Here is a 15,804-nt window from a genome sequence, read left to right as displayed (position 1 = left end):
GCTTTGCCAGAAATGGCCTCCACCTGTTGTCCTTGGGATACCGGATACTGGCTAAGGCTCTTGCCACCCCCATAGTGCCTTTTTTAGGCAAGGTTCAAATGACAAATTCACCACCGTAACAGGTGCAAGCAAGGATAATGCAACTCAATGCTAGAAGTCTAAACCTCAAAATGCATTCACTCAAGGCACCCCTTAAAATGGAGAACTTCAACATCTGTACAGTGACAGAGACCTGGTTCAAGGCTCCAGAGAGCACCCTTGCATTAGCAGGCTATAATTCATACCACACCTTTCGGTTACCTAATCTGGACCAAAACACTAAAGGCGGAGGCGTGTCCATATTCATTAAGAATATCCACATATCCAAGCTAGTTGCTCAGTATAATGCATCTGAGATTATCCAAGTGCAACTAACTCTGGGCAAGACAGCAATCCAAATTGTAACTTGCTACAGATCCCCCACCATGCCCCAGGATTAGCACTCCTCATTTTTTGATACACTGGAAAATATTAGGGGTACAACCCAACACCCTAATAACGGGCGATTACAACTACCCCACCATTAACTGGGAAAAATACTCGTGTACCAACTCTTTTGCTCAACATTTTCTGGAATTCATAAATTCCAATGCCTTGGATCAAATTCTCCACCCCCCCCCCCCCCCCCAGGGGCAGCAATGTCCTAGACCCGGTTATTACCAACATGGGTGACCGGTGTTCCACACCAGAGTTCAATTTCTCGTTGGTCAGATTCGACCACTAGCTAATCAACCTAGACATCCACATCCCGTCCCCACCCCCCATTAGGGAAACCACCGTAAAAAAAATTCTCCAAAGCCAACTTGATGCTTCTTAAGACAGAAATGGCAAACTTCATGACACCATGCAGACTGACAGTAGAGTTACGACTGCTGAATCCTACACAAATGCACTTCATAAGCACTTACACGAGTGCATGGATCATGCTATCCCTAACAGAACCAAGATGCTATCCTCCAAAAAATGGAAGCCAATCTGGTTGTCCCCTGCCATAAACAAACTCTACAACAGAAGAAAGAAACTGTTGCAAAAAATAGTAACCTCCCATGATTGGAGGAACTCCCTGGTCACCCTCAGTAAGAAGCTGCGATCCCTCATGAAATCCTCCAAAGCTAGTTACGAAAATAAAATCACCACTGATTCTAAAGACAACCACAAAGCATTCTATAGCTATATCAAGAATCTCAGTGGCAACACTCAGATCTGCTCTGAGTTACAGCACAATGGCACTAAATATACAGAACCAACTGATATTGCCAACATCCTGGCAGATAGGTTCAGTACTACCTTTACCCCTTTCTCACCCACTAAAGGGCCCATCTCTATACCAGAAGAATGCAAAGTTCCTGTAATCATGGCTGCACAGGTAAAAACCACACTCTCCAAAGCCAAGACAGCATCCATGGGACCTGACAACATCCCAGGCTGCGTTCTACATGGACCACAGAATGAACTGGCACCCCACCTAAACACCATGTTCAATCATAGCCTCACCTCAGGCTTTGTGCCCACTGAATGGTGCACAGTGACGGTTATCCCACTCCACAAAGGGGGAGCCACCACAGACCTCGGGAGCTACTGCCCCATTAGCCTAATGAGCCTTGTCTTCAAAGCCATGGAGCGTATCATCATGGATCTTATAAACAAAGACATTGATAATCTCCAAACTCTGGACCCCACCCAGTTCAGGTTTGTAAAAGGCAGATCATGTCTCCTAAACCTGATAGACTTCTTTGAAGCAGTCACCAAAGCCGTAGATGAGGATAAGGTGGTTCACACAGCCTGTCTAGATCTCGCCAAGGTTTTTGACACCATCCCCCATTCTAGAATTATAGATAAACTCACTAAACTAGGTATAAATCCCTATGTCACAAGATGGGTTTTGAACTGGCTCACTGACAGAACCAACACTGTGAAAGTAGCAGAATCCAAATCTGACTCCAGACCAGTGACAAGTGGAGTACCACAGGGTACAGTCCTTGGTCCTCTTCTGTTTGGTATCTACTTTTCTGAAGTACAGGCTAACACAGAAGGTCTTTGGTTAATGAAGTTCACAGATGACTGCAAACTAGAAGCCATAATTGAAACTCCTAATGATGTGGACATCCTACAAAAGGGCCTCACTGAGACAGATGCCTGGTGTCAAAGCCATGGCCTCATGCTCAATGCCAAAAAAACCCTTTGGTAAAAACTCTGTACCCATGAGCTACCACATAAGTGGTAGTCTACTTAACTCCAAAAGTATGATGAGACCTTGGGACACAGGTGGACAGTAGTCTCTCCTTTGATAATCACATCACCACAGTAGTCAGGAAATCCTTCTACGTGGCACACCTCATCACAAAAAGTTTCTCATCCAGGAAAAAAAGAGGTCATTGTTCCCCTCTACTCATTCAACCAGTTACAGAGTACAATGCCCCTTTTGGTATATACCTCACAAGACATCTACAACAACTGGAAAGGCCTCAGAAATACCTCACAAAGAGGATTACTGGCCTCAAACAGATGCCCTAAGCAGACTGTCTCAAAAAACTCCAGCTTTACTCCGTCACATATCACCTACTCAGAGGCAATCAATGCTTAACATACAAAGCTATGTCAAACCCAGAGCTGCTGGACATGCTCCATTTAAAGAAATCCCAATCCCTCCAAGCTACACACACTGGGGACCTAAACCTTGTCACCACAATAAGCAGAACATGCTGGAAGGACAGATTCCTGTCCCAGAGACTTCCCATACTCTGGAACAAACTACCTATTTATATCAAACAAAGCTCCTCATTAGCACTCTTCAAGAAAAATCTTGATGACTGGATGGGAAATAGGAAATTCACCCCAGGGAACATCTCTGTGACTCTGCTCGACAGGGGCGCAGGAAAATAATTTTCTTGGGTGGTGAAAGCCAGGGTACCTTTTTGGCTAGGCTTTTATAGACCCTAGGGCCAATAGCCTAGTACCTACCTATAAAGATTTCACTGAATCTTTCAGCCAGTAGATTGGCTATATCTACAGCATTTGTGCATGTGGTGTCCCTGACCACCAGTTCTGAATAAATCTGGGTGCTTCCTTTGAGATTGTGCATGTCAAGAAGGCTTTATGATTGTCACTAGTAGATGTCGCCAATTTCGACTCGAAGTTGGCTTTAGAGGATTTCATTAGTGCTCTTATTTGCTTGTTCAGGCAAAGGAGATACTGCTTTCAGTTGGGTCTCTGCTCCTTCTTGGTCCTGGACAGCAATTTTTTCCTTTTGTTATAGAGTTTATTTATTGCAGATTTCCACCAGACAGGTTTATTCTTCCTTGTGGAGGATGATTTTCTCCTGTCGAGTATTCCTGATTCCAAGCAGCTATATAAATGCTCGTATAGTACTTTGGTGTAGATTTGGACATTTGTGCCAGTTCCTACAGAGGGGTAGGGGGTTGTGAAGCTGTTTATACCACCCCTCAGGAGTTTATAATCAGCTTTGGAGAAGTTTTTTTGTTTGATCCTAGCTAGAGGGGGGTCAGGGGAGATGGTGACTTCAAATGTGATTGCCTTATGGTCGGATCTTACCAGGAAGATGATACTGTAGGGGAGCTGCCATGGTTACTCATGTTGGTTAATACCAAGTCCAAGATATTATAACCTCTTATGGGGGTATTGATTAGCTGTTCCAAGGCATTTGCATTGATAAAGTTGAGGAATCTCTAGACATTTGTGTTCTGGCATGAGTATTTTTTCCATTCTATGGTTGTGTAATTAAAGTCACCCAGGATCAGGATAAAGGGTTGAATCTTGATAGATCTGAATAGGACGAGATAGGGGAAATGGGCACCTTGAGTCAAATTTGGGGGCCTGTAGCTATCTATTATTTGAATGGGGGTCTTACCAACAGTTAACTGCACCTGGAGTGTCTCCTCTGCGTCATACTGTTCATACTGTTTGACCAGCCATGAGGTGTGTGTCTTTAACATATATTGAAATTCCACCTCCTTTGCTGCCCACAGTTTGGGGTCCAAATGTATGATAGGATGAGTAATCAGATAAGGCTGAGGTGCTCTCCACAGCTTTGAACCAGGTTTCTGCGACTGCACAAATGTCAGCATCTTCCAGGGTTAAGAATGCTTGCAATGAATGCAGTTCCGTGTTTAGACTCCTAGCATTTACCAGCATGACCTTTAATTTGCATTTAGTTGAAATTTTTATGTTGGTAGTATCAACGTCATGACTCTTCCTAAAAAAGGCACTGTGGGGGAGGCAAGGGCCTTTGCCAGAAGCCTGAAGCCCAAGCGAGATAGATGCGGGCCATCTCTAGCAAAGCATCATGGTCTGTCGATCATATCTTCCCAAACTGTCAGGTACTGGATCTCCCTGGAATGACACCAGAAACTAAGCCAATTGTTAAAGGCCATTTTGGATTGGAAGGGGCCTTTCTGTACTCTAGTGAGAGGATTGCGTTAATTGGAACCTGTCTGGTGAAGGGTGGTTGGTCTAGGGCTTAGAATAAGCATCCTCATTGATCCTTTTTAACCTTTTTAATTTTTTTTTTCAAGTTTTTAGCTTCAGGTATCTGCTTGTTAGCGCATTGTGCAACATTGTACATTGCTATGCAATTGTGCACCATAGCCAGACAGATTAATTCAACAGTTTTCCCTTAGTTTCAGCTGTAGCACATTAGTATAGTCCTCATCCTTATTATTTTCCCAGTCAAAGAAATACTGCTACTGAGCTGAAACCTATTAAAATAGCAAAAAAATAAATAAATAAAAAAACAGGAATAAATATCCATCCACTGAACTCCTCTTTGATTGATCCTGAAAAGCCCCCCCCCCCCCCCGTGCCAACAGTCTTCAACCCAGCATTATGGACAGTTGGACCACCCTTGTTTCTCCTGCCAACCTTGTTGACTTGTGTCTCTTGAGGCAGTGTAATAATGGCCTCATGAACAATGACAACCCTCTACTAATAACTCACTTTAGTACAGAGTGTGAGAAATGTATCTACATCAAGAATCTTGAATCCATGCTCTCTTGCACTCAAAATAGTAACACGGAAGATGTCAACCCACCCACCACGACACATGCTCATAGTACCACTACTCATACACAGAGTACGCATCCAACATAAAAGTCAATATATGCAGAGGTTCTCTTAAAAAAACCTACAGAGATACCAGAGACCTCCAAAACACAAGACTGCTATAGCTAAACACAGTTCTCACAGCACCTATGACACATAGTAACACCAATGTCTCTCCTAGCAAGCCCTTAGGCGTAACACTCAAAAAAACAAGTTTTCTAGTCATTGAGATTCAATAGTGAGACACAAGGATGTCACACTCATCAGGCTGGACAAGGAGAAAGGTGGTGCCAGGATTCGTCAGATCATGCATGCACTCAGGTCTCTCAGCAACAAGTACTATTATGCCTTTGTCATAGTTCATGTTGGAGTGAAAGAAGTGAGACATTCCTCACTGGACTATAGAAGGAGAGACATGATTGAGCTCTCTGAGTACATATCTCAGACAGGGTGTATCCCTGGCCTTAAGAAGCATACTACCCTCACCTAGAATGATGCCACAGGATAAACAAAAAAAATGATTGATTTCAATAATTGGCTTAGTTTTCAGTGTCATTCAATTCCTGTCAGCCTGGGAAGCCATGGTCGACAAACCTAATTTCTTTGCCAGAGACGGTCTGCACCTGGCACTTTTAGGCTTTCAGCTGCTGATAAAGGCTCTTTCCTCCCCCATAGTGCCTTTTTTAAACAAAGTCTCAAAAACAAACTTACTGATTTGAAATTTGCCAGTCATAACAAAATAAGGGTCATGCTGCAAAACTCTAGGAGCTTATACCAAAAACTGCACACCCTGGAAGCACTTCTAAGATGTACATGTCTGTGCAGTCACAGCATCCTGGTTCAAGGTCTCCAGTACCCCAGTCTTGCAAGGCTACAATGCCTTCCATACCTTTACACTGCAAAATGAATGTGAGAGAAACAAAGGAGGCAGTGTTTCTATGTATATTAGAGATGCAGTCACCTCTCATCTGGTTAGACTGGACAACTCCATGGAGTTGCTCCAAGTTCAGGTTATGGTGGGTAAGACCCCCATTCAAGTCATAGCCACTTATAGATCCCCCTGATGTGCACAAAGCCTACTTGACCTAACTGGATACAATCCAAATATTACTGAACACTCTGGTTAAGGGAGATTTCAATTTTCCCATCATCAATTGAGAAACCTACTCTAGCCTAAACCCGCTAACGCAAAGGTTCCTTGACTTGGTTAACTCAAATGCCCTGGAAAAAATTGTTCATACCTTGACAAGAGGAACCAACATACTAGATCTGATCCTCACTAACATGTCAAACGGATGTACTACCACAACTGTCGGAACCCCATTATTTGAATCTGACTCACAAATCAGTCGCCTTCGAGCTGACACTAACACCAGAACTCACAAAGGGTGAAATTAGACTAAAATGACTTCACAAAGGCAAACTATGCCCTCCTAGGAGAAGGTATAAATGCATTCTGAGCCCTATCCCCAGCTGGAAGTGGTAACTATACTGAAGCTTACACTAAAGTCCTGTACAATCACTTGCATAAGTGTAAAGACTCAGCTGTATGAGAAAGAATCAAAACCAGAGCCCCAAGTAAAAACAAGCTGTCATAGTGTACATCCAACTTCAGCAAACCTTACAATAAATGCAAAACGTTGCTGTCCATGAAAACAAAGGCAAGACCCCAACAATGGAAAAGCACCCTCCTTAGCCTCAGCAGACAAATAAGACAATTTTTCAAATCCTCTAAAGGCCTCTTTGAGAATAGCTTAGCTAGCATAGCCAAGGATAACCATACTGCCTTTTACAGCTATGTATGTAGCCTAAAAGTTAGGAACCAAGCATGCATAGAACTATTGACCAACGGTATCACACACACTGACCTCACAGAGATATCAACCTGCTTGTGGATAGGTTTACTGAAAATTTCACTACCCTGTCCCCTCCAAATCTATAACACACCTTGCTCCAAACTTCTCCTCACCCCTAGATATCTGAAGAACAGGTCATCAAAGCCTTATTCAAGGCAAAAAATACAGCCTCTATGGGACCAGACAGCATCCCAGGCTGTCTTCTAAACAGGCTAAAACATGAACTAGCATCACCATTAAGTACCCTTTTCAATCATAGTTTAACCACAGGCTTTGTTCCTGAGGAATGGAGAGCAGCAACAGTTATTCCCCTCCACAAAGGTGACCTAGCAACAAACCCAAGGAATTATAGACCCATAAGCCTGACCAGCCTCATCAGTAAGGCCACAGAATGTATCATCATGGTGGACCTCATAAATAAAGACATACGTGACCTCCAAACCCTGGATTCTATCCAATTCAGATTTGTTAAGGGCAGATCAAGCCTGTTATATCTTGTGGATTTTTTGAAAATGTAACCAGGGCCATTGATGAGGGCAAATCTGTGCATGCAACATACCACGACTTGGCAAAGGCTTTCAACACAATTTCACACTCAGGCATTACTGATAAACTTAGCAAACTGAATGTAAATCCCTTTGTTCTAAGATGGGTTGCTAATCAGACATGCTATCAAAGTGGGTGACTCCACATTATGAATGGGGTGCCACAGGGGTCAGTGCTGGGTCCCCTACTGTTTTGTATATACTTCTCAGAGGTTCAGGTCAAAACTAAGTGGTTGCGGTTGGCCAAGTTTGCAGACAATTGCAAACTGGGTGCAATTATTGAATCCCCAAACTATGTCATTATACTCCAAGAGGGTCTTCCCCAGACCAACGACTTATGCCTTAGCCACAGTCTCAAACTAAATGCAGAGAAATGCATCATCATTCCCTTCAGCACAAACTGTCCCTTCACACTATCAAATCAACAACAAAACCCTAAGTACCCATGAAGTGGTAAGGGACTTGGGTTCACAAGATGACCTCAATCTTAACTTTGACCACCATGTGTTTACTGTAGTAAGGAAGGCTTTCTACATAGCACACTGCATTAGTAAAAGCATCACCTCAAGAACAAAAGAGGTTATAACCCCTCTATACTTGACACTAATCTGGCCCATAATTGAGTATAATGTCCTATTCAGCATGTACCGTACAAAGCACCTGCAGCAGTTGGAAAGACCTCAGAGGTTTCTAACAAAGAAGGTAAAGAAACTCCAGCACATGCCTTATACAGACCACCTAAAGTCCCTGTCACTTTACTCTGTCATCTAGACTTCTTAGGGTAGATTTATGCCTGGCTTACAGAACAATCTCAGACCCAAACCTAATGAACTTGTTGCATATCCATAAATCAAACGGGAATAGGGCCACCTGTTCCAGGGAGCTAAATATGACCTGCAACTTAAATAGTACATGCTGGAGGGACAGATGTAGCTCCCAGTGACTGCTGCATCTTTGGAATAGTCTACCTGTTCATGTGAAACAGAGCACCTCTACGACACTGTTCAAAAGGAACCTGGACAAGTGGATGGGACACCATAAATTCTTACCAGGAGTAGTGGCCACAATGTTGCTGGACATGGGTAGTCATTAATAAATGCATCTTGGGTATTAACTAACACTTCCATGGCATCACATTGGGATGAAATGGCTAGGCTTGAAATGGTCTCCAAGTCAATAGCGTAGTAATCTCCTATGATCCCAGATATTTTAAAATATATTTTCATGAAGGTCCCTTCTGATGGTATTTGTCCCCTTCTTGGTCTTCCTGAGCCATCATTGTAATCATGTATGACATTTCAGTCACATCCAAGTAGCAACACACCCTCTCAATGACTGATCAGTTCACCAAAAATTATCCTAAGTTCATAACTCTTAGTTTTAGTGGGCCCATACACTGACATCATGGTAATCCTTGTATTCCTGTATGTTTCTTGAGCTAACATAAATATACTATCCTTAACTGTAGCTTGGTCTTCTAGTATCAGTAGCATCCTCTTTGCAACCAGTGTTCCCACAGTGGTCCTTTAAGTTCCCTTGACTCCTGGAATCTGTTTCTTAGCAAGATCTGGTATTTTGATATGTGGTAGCTTAAATATATAAACACTCTTTCTCTCTTTCTAAAATCCACTAATCCATTCTCATTCAATGGCAGGAAAGAAAGAACCATCTTGATATAAATGAAGAAAACAAATATGTCTCTTGTGCCATCTCAGCATGCACTTACTGCAGCATTTTTGTGCATGTGATCATTTTATTTTGTCTCCACTCAGCCATTCTAGGTTCTGGTTGCTGCTTTCCACTGCAGGATTTTATTCTTTTGTGGTTGCAAGTTATTTTTCCTGCAATACACCCCTTTTTTATTTTATGCCAGCTCCACCATAATGCTCTGCTTTAGCTCTTTTCTGTATTTATGTATCCTCTTCATCAAAGCAAACAAGACATCAGTGCTACCTCTCTGTCAGTTACCCAACAATTACTTCATTGCTTTAATTTCAATACTTCCTTCACATTGCCTACAAAAAGCAATACCACCTTTATACTATAGTAAATACTAGGCCTACTGGCAAATGGATTAATTGCCATGAACAACAAGAAAATGCAATAAACAAATAACACCAAACTTTTAACAAGAACAATAAAAATAAGTGAAATGTTCATTCACCCCTCTCATTAATGGGAAAAAAATGCCATCAAGAACACACACACACACTTTCCTTGATCACCTTTCAAGTGTCCATTTTTCCTCTGGTTTCATTGCATTCAATCCTTATGATAATTCACCAGTTTAAATAGATAGCAACGTATCTGATCATGCACTGGTCTGTGTGGACATGGGTTCCCAGTTTACTTTGTCCCTTTCTGTTGTCAGTCTGCTTGCACTAGGGACTCTGGGGCCATCTAGGACCTACGAGTTTACTGACCAAACTTTTTACTTTTATCAGGATGATATAACTAATGAGAAGTTAAAATGCTTAATTTGGAGGACAGGCTATTATGTACCACATATGTCAGTAATCAGCCTACCACTACATCGCAGCAGTCCAACACTAGACCCTCCTATTTAGTGCTTATAAAAGCCTCTTTGGCATTGCTTAGACAAACCTTAGCCACATAGTGTACGCACTCATTTATACCTTCACCTACACCCAAGTGTGGTTACACTTCCTACATGTGCACACCCATAAAGTCTCTAGAGGCTGTGGCCACACATGGCAGTATACCAGTACTGATGGCTGGTTCCATAATCAGACTCACTAATGGTCCACTCCCCAGGATGAGCAAGAATAGAGTCACTGGGAGCTGCTGTTCTTGTTCCAAGATACATGACCTGACCAGACGCCAAAATTCTTCCCACCCCAAATATGAGTGCAGCCTCATAGTTGCCTACATTGGGGTGAATGACTTTCGATGCTCCACCACAAGGAAGATAGAGAGAGACATAGTTAAGCTATCCATATATGAAAGGAAGTTGTCTTGAGCAATATCTTGCCCTTTCTGAGTGTGATGCCACAATTCCAAAACAAACTACTATACAATTTAATAGCTGACCAGTGTCATTCCATATATGTGTAGTTTCTGAAACTTGCTTTCATTGTATTAACAGCACTCACTCAATTTCAGGCCTATAACTCATTCATATAATCTGAGTAACAAGGAAGTTTCCATATTTATCCACTATCCAATTACTTCACACCAACTCCTTCATCATACCAGTTTAAAACTCCTGAATTTCTTATTCACAGTAAATAAGCAAATTGTCACTCGGCCCAACACTGACATAGCTGCTATTTAAACAAAGAAGATCTACTGCCACATAAATAAGTGTCTCTAGACCTGGCTGCCCCTAGTAGAGCCAAATATAATGTGAGGTCTGAGAACAATTCTTCCTGGTAATCCAGCAGCATAAATTTACCTTATAACAAGAAAAAGAATGTCTTAAGATCATAAAACTGAAATAACATTTCCCGGGTTAAAGATGTTGCCAAGAATATCAGTAAGAAACTAAAAGCAATTATTGTGATTAGTAATTCAAATTGTGAATTTAATTTAATTACTAAAGCCAAGGGAAATTATAAGCTCTATTTTAATTAGACTAGAAACTAATAAATAACACCCAGCAGGATTCTAAATTTATCTAAAATGCACCACCCTTTCACACACACTAGCTCAGGCAAATAAATTAGAAAACAAATTTAGTGTGGATTTTACACCTGAAACAAATATCAAGATTTCACAAATTCCTAAATCCATTACATGTCCTAATATCATAAAGGAATACACACTGAAGGGACTCTCTAAAATCAAAAATACTACTTCCTTTGAGCCTGATATTTTACCTGGATGCCTAAAAATTGCCTAATAAATATCATCAAACATGCCTTTATGAAACTCCTCAAGTTGTTTTTTTGAAGTTCAGCTTAACTATATGATTTGTCACCAAAGTAATGCACAGCTGTGGGGTTGCCCTGTCACACAAGGATGGCCCGACCACCGACCAGAGAAAGTGTAGACTCATTAGCCTGACTTGTCTCATTTGCAGAGCCATGGGATGCAGCAAATCTGACCAAATAATCTATGATATCAAAATCATATTTTGCTATATATACATATATATATATATGTATATATATATATATATATATATATATATATAAGTAAAAGGGATATCTTAGCCACTCATTTTAATCAACTCCTTAATGAGGGTCCCACAGGCTGTAGACAGCTATCATTCTGCTTATTCAGCTTATTTATATCATGCCAAAGCATTCAGCACTATACCTCATGCTGGTATCATTAAAAAGTTAAAGGTACCCTAAACGTTGATCCATATGTGGTGAACTGGATAGCCAACTGACTGAAAGGTAGTATCCACATAGTTAAGGTGGCAGGAGCCTCCAGAGAAAGTATGAAGGTAACTAGTCTTCTGCCCAAAGGCTTAGTACTGGGAACCTTCTTTTTTGGCAACCACTCTTTGGATCTCCAGACCAAGAATTTAGAACTAAGTTTTGCAAATGACTGCAAACTAGGTAATTGTCAAATGTCATTCTAATTCCCATTTGTTACAGCAGAAGTTATTCCTTTGTGAACAAGTGGTTTGCAGAAAAAGGCTACAATTAAATTAAAAAATGTGTTGTTGTTTGTCGTTTCGGCTATTCCCATTTAGGGGTCGCCATAGCGGAACTCTGGTCCGCTAATGATAGGCAGTAGATTTTTATGGTACCGAGTTGCCAGCCCGACGCCCAACCTTCAGCGAAGGCATGCCCATTCATGCATGTCTTTCGGAGGTCACTTGACCGCAGGGAGGACATGCAGACTCCACACAGAAGGGACACCAACCGAGAATCAAACAGGAGAACCTCTTGCTGTGAGGCAACAATGATACCGCTGTACCACAGTGGCTTAACTAAATTCAAAAAGGTATAGTATTGTTAATTTTGGTAAACAACTCTGTTTCCATCAACTACAATATAGCCAGTAAACCACTCCAAATGATGATGTAGTTAGGAATTTTGGAACCTGGGTCCATAATTCCCTTGCCTTTAACCAACCAGTAGCAACAGTAATCAGAAAAGACTTCTATTTAGCATAACTAACATCTAAAGACATATATTCCAGGTCAAAAGAAGTTAGCATCCATCTGTATGCTGCCCTGATAAGACCGATTATTGAGTACAGTGCTCTTGTTGGGATGATGTCTTCTACACATATCAAGCAACTGGAAAGGCCCAAGTTAGCTAACCATAATAACTGTTGACCTAATGGCTATGAGCTACCATGAAAGGCTTGAAGTGCTATCCCTTTCCATGGTTTCTTATAATGTCTTGCTGTCTGATATATGGCCTTAGTGGCCCCATCCTCCTTGATGTTGTGTGTTTTTATAAGTCAAATAGCTCCAGTTATAACAGAACTAGGGACTTACATCCGCACAGGGACATAAATAAAACTTGCTGGAGAGGCAGATTTATTACCCATTGCACACAACACCTGTAGAACAGACTTTTCCTGCAAATTAAACAAAATAACATGTGGCATCCTTAAAATTAAACCAGGACAAGTAAATGGGTATCCATATATTTTTGCTACTATTTTTGCTGGAACTAGCCTATCTTAACCTACTTGAGAGTAAGTATTGGCAAGGTGTAAATGGTCTTGTGACATACTAACCTTGCATTTCCTATGATCTTATGAATTATTACACTATTGCCAATTACAGATCCCTCTCAATGTCACCTGTTGACCATAACAACTACCTCAATAAGCTGAATTCTGTACATATTAATTTCAGTAATCATGTCTGATGACATCAACTACCCATCCATTAACTGAATATATTATACAACAAAAACAAATATGCTCATTGTTCCTTGATTTTATCAATGCTTACTCTCTAGATTAATAGTCGAATTTCTCACCAAAGGTAATAGCATATTTGACTTCATCTTTACAAATGTTGCCTCTGCCTGAACACAAATTAATGTCATTCCTCTTTAATTAAATCTGACCACCAAACTGCCATCTTCTCTTGTCAAAACTAGAAAACTAGTAGCATCCTACCCAATAATTCTACCATATTCAGAGTACTACAAAGCTAACCTAATAACCCAGTGTGACGACCAGAATAATTTCAGAAGCACTTCATGTCCATGTTGACCCAGTCACTAAGACCACTACACACACACACACACACACACACACACACACACACACACACACACACACACACACATACAAATGCACACACAGACACCTCTGACTACCATGTCCATACAAACCAACCTATATAGAACTGCACCCCCAGTTTTCATGACTATAACAGGAAAGTCAAGTGTAAACCCCTGCAGTGGCTTGAGTACCTGCAAAATCTGATTGTGTTGGAGCAGGAATGATGTGACATAGCTTGCTTTCCTTTCTCGGGGTTCAGGGGTTCAGGGCAGGGATTACATGCTGGTGGGCAGGCATTCAGTTCATAGAGAATGAGACACTGAGTAGAGAAATGGCTTTCAGAATGTTGGAGATCTAACCTTATAATAAACTTAAATATCAGTAGTATGTTAAAAAAATGAGAGGTTAATTACACCGGGCTTTCCAAGATTATGGAATGAGGGCCAGAGGTAACCACTGAATTAAAATGAATCATGGCTAACTAGTTCTTTGTTTATAGGCTGTAAACTTATTTTTGTCATTTTGGTATGCTAAAAAGTGACAGTGACCCCAGTTTAAAGTTTGAAGCCTTCTATAAAGCAAAAACTACTATGTGCTTAAAGTTAAATTATCACCTTTTTGGCACAACAGCATTGCAGAGGTGGGAGTAATCCCACTCTTTGCTCCAGTTATAAATTTTACAATTTTTAATGTAAAAAAATCCTGTTTTTATTTAATTTCTTTCCAAAGGCTGCCTTTTTTTGTGGAGATAGCAGTTACAGGATCCTACCATCACATCATGATGGCATAAACCTATAATACATTGCTACCTAAATTTGTATATAATTTTCTATATTTAAATCATCTAAATCTGCAAACAGGCCAGGCAAAATCTTTATAATTTATGGTGCTTGAACAATAGGATACAATCAGAATGCTAGGTCCATGTAATGAAAATTTGGAAACTGGAAAGGCATAATAATGTGTAACATCCGACTATGAAAGAAAGGCTGACCTGTAATGATGCCATTAAATATTTACAGATTAAACTGCATGAGACACTACATTTGCTTGATTCTAGGACTGTTATTGAGCATGTACTTGGAGCCCTCAGTGCCCCTACTGTCTCAAGAAGTCTCCTACATAAGGCATTTGAACATTTGTGATAAACTACAGGTTTTAAAAGCCTTCCAGCATGGGAAGTTTTTCATTTTTTTTTATAGTTGATCAGTCTGTATTTACCAGTACTTCTCTACAGACTCTATGGCTAATTGCAAAGCATTTGCTGTGATAAAATATATTTTTTAATAAGAAAGTGATTCTCCAGTATTTTCAGATTTCCTGCCATGTTGGCCCACAAAATGAAGGAATGTGTTAGAACTATTGAATTACCCGACTCATCTTTGTCATTTTTGCAGCTGAACCTCCTCCTATCCTCCTCTTTGTTTGCTATGTCTGCTTCAGCTGTGTTTCATGTGGTATAAACAGAAAGGACTACGATTCCGAATTCATCTAGTAAATCTGTAGCTATTGCTAATCCAGAAGTATTGGTTCTGTTAAATGTTACCAGCAGGTCTACGAGTGATGAAGAGATGAAGTGAACTTCCCCATCCATATTACCTTTTACGCATGTAGTTCAGCATTTATTTTCCATGCCCAGCAGTAACTCTTTTGGGCCCTAGAAGTTCAGATGGGCTCAGAAATGGACATAAAACTTAGTATAGAGAATGTGCTTTAGCCACAGATTTTCTGCTTTCAAATCCAATAAGACAGAAACATTTTTGATTATGATTCCAAAGAAGCTTGAGATAAAGGCCCCAAACCCAAGAATTATTCAGTATTAGTTATTTTAACTGAAGTCCCTCCTTCTGGGGGATCTACTTTGGAAGTTTGAAATTTAAAAACTTCGAACTTCATATGGTCAATACCATAACATTGAAGTTTTGTAAACTTGAAACTTCCATTAATAAAAAATAAATAAAAACATTTTTTTTACATTTATGCAGGGGAGGGGGCAAGCCCCCCTGCACCCCACACCCCCTGTTAATTAAATATACCAACTCTGAGGTTACACTACAATGAAGAGAATAGTAAATGTCCCATTCCGCACTGTATGGAATTCTCCATTTAAACCATTAGAAGTTTCAAAACTTCAATCGTAT

The sequence above is a fragment of the Protopterus annectens genome, chromosome 15.part0 (assembly GCF_019279795.1).
Source record: "Protopterus annectens isolate FY-2018-M chromosome 15.part0, PAN1.0, whole genome shotgun sequence".
NCBI classification, from domain to species: Eukaryota; Metazoa; Chordata; order Ceratodontiformes; family Protopteridae; genus Protopterus; species Protopterus annectens.
The sequence above is the reverse complement of the archived record's forward strand: the minus strand, read 5'-3'. Positions refer to the sequence as shown.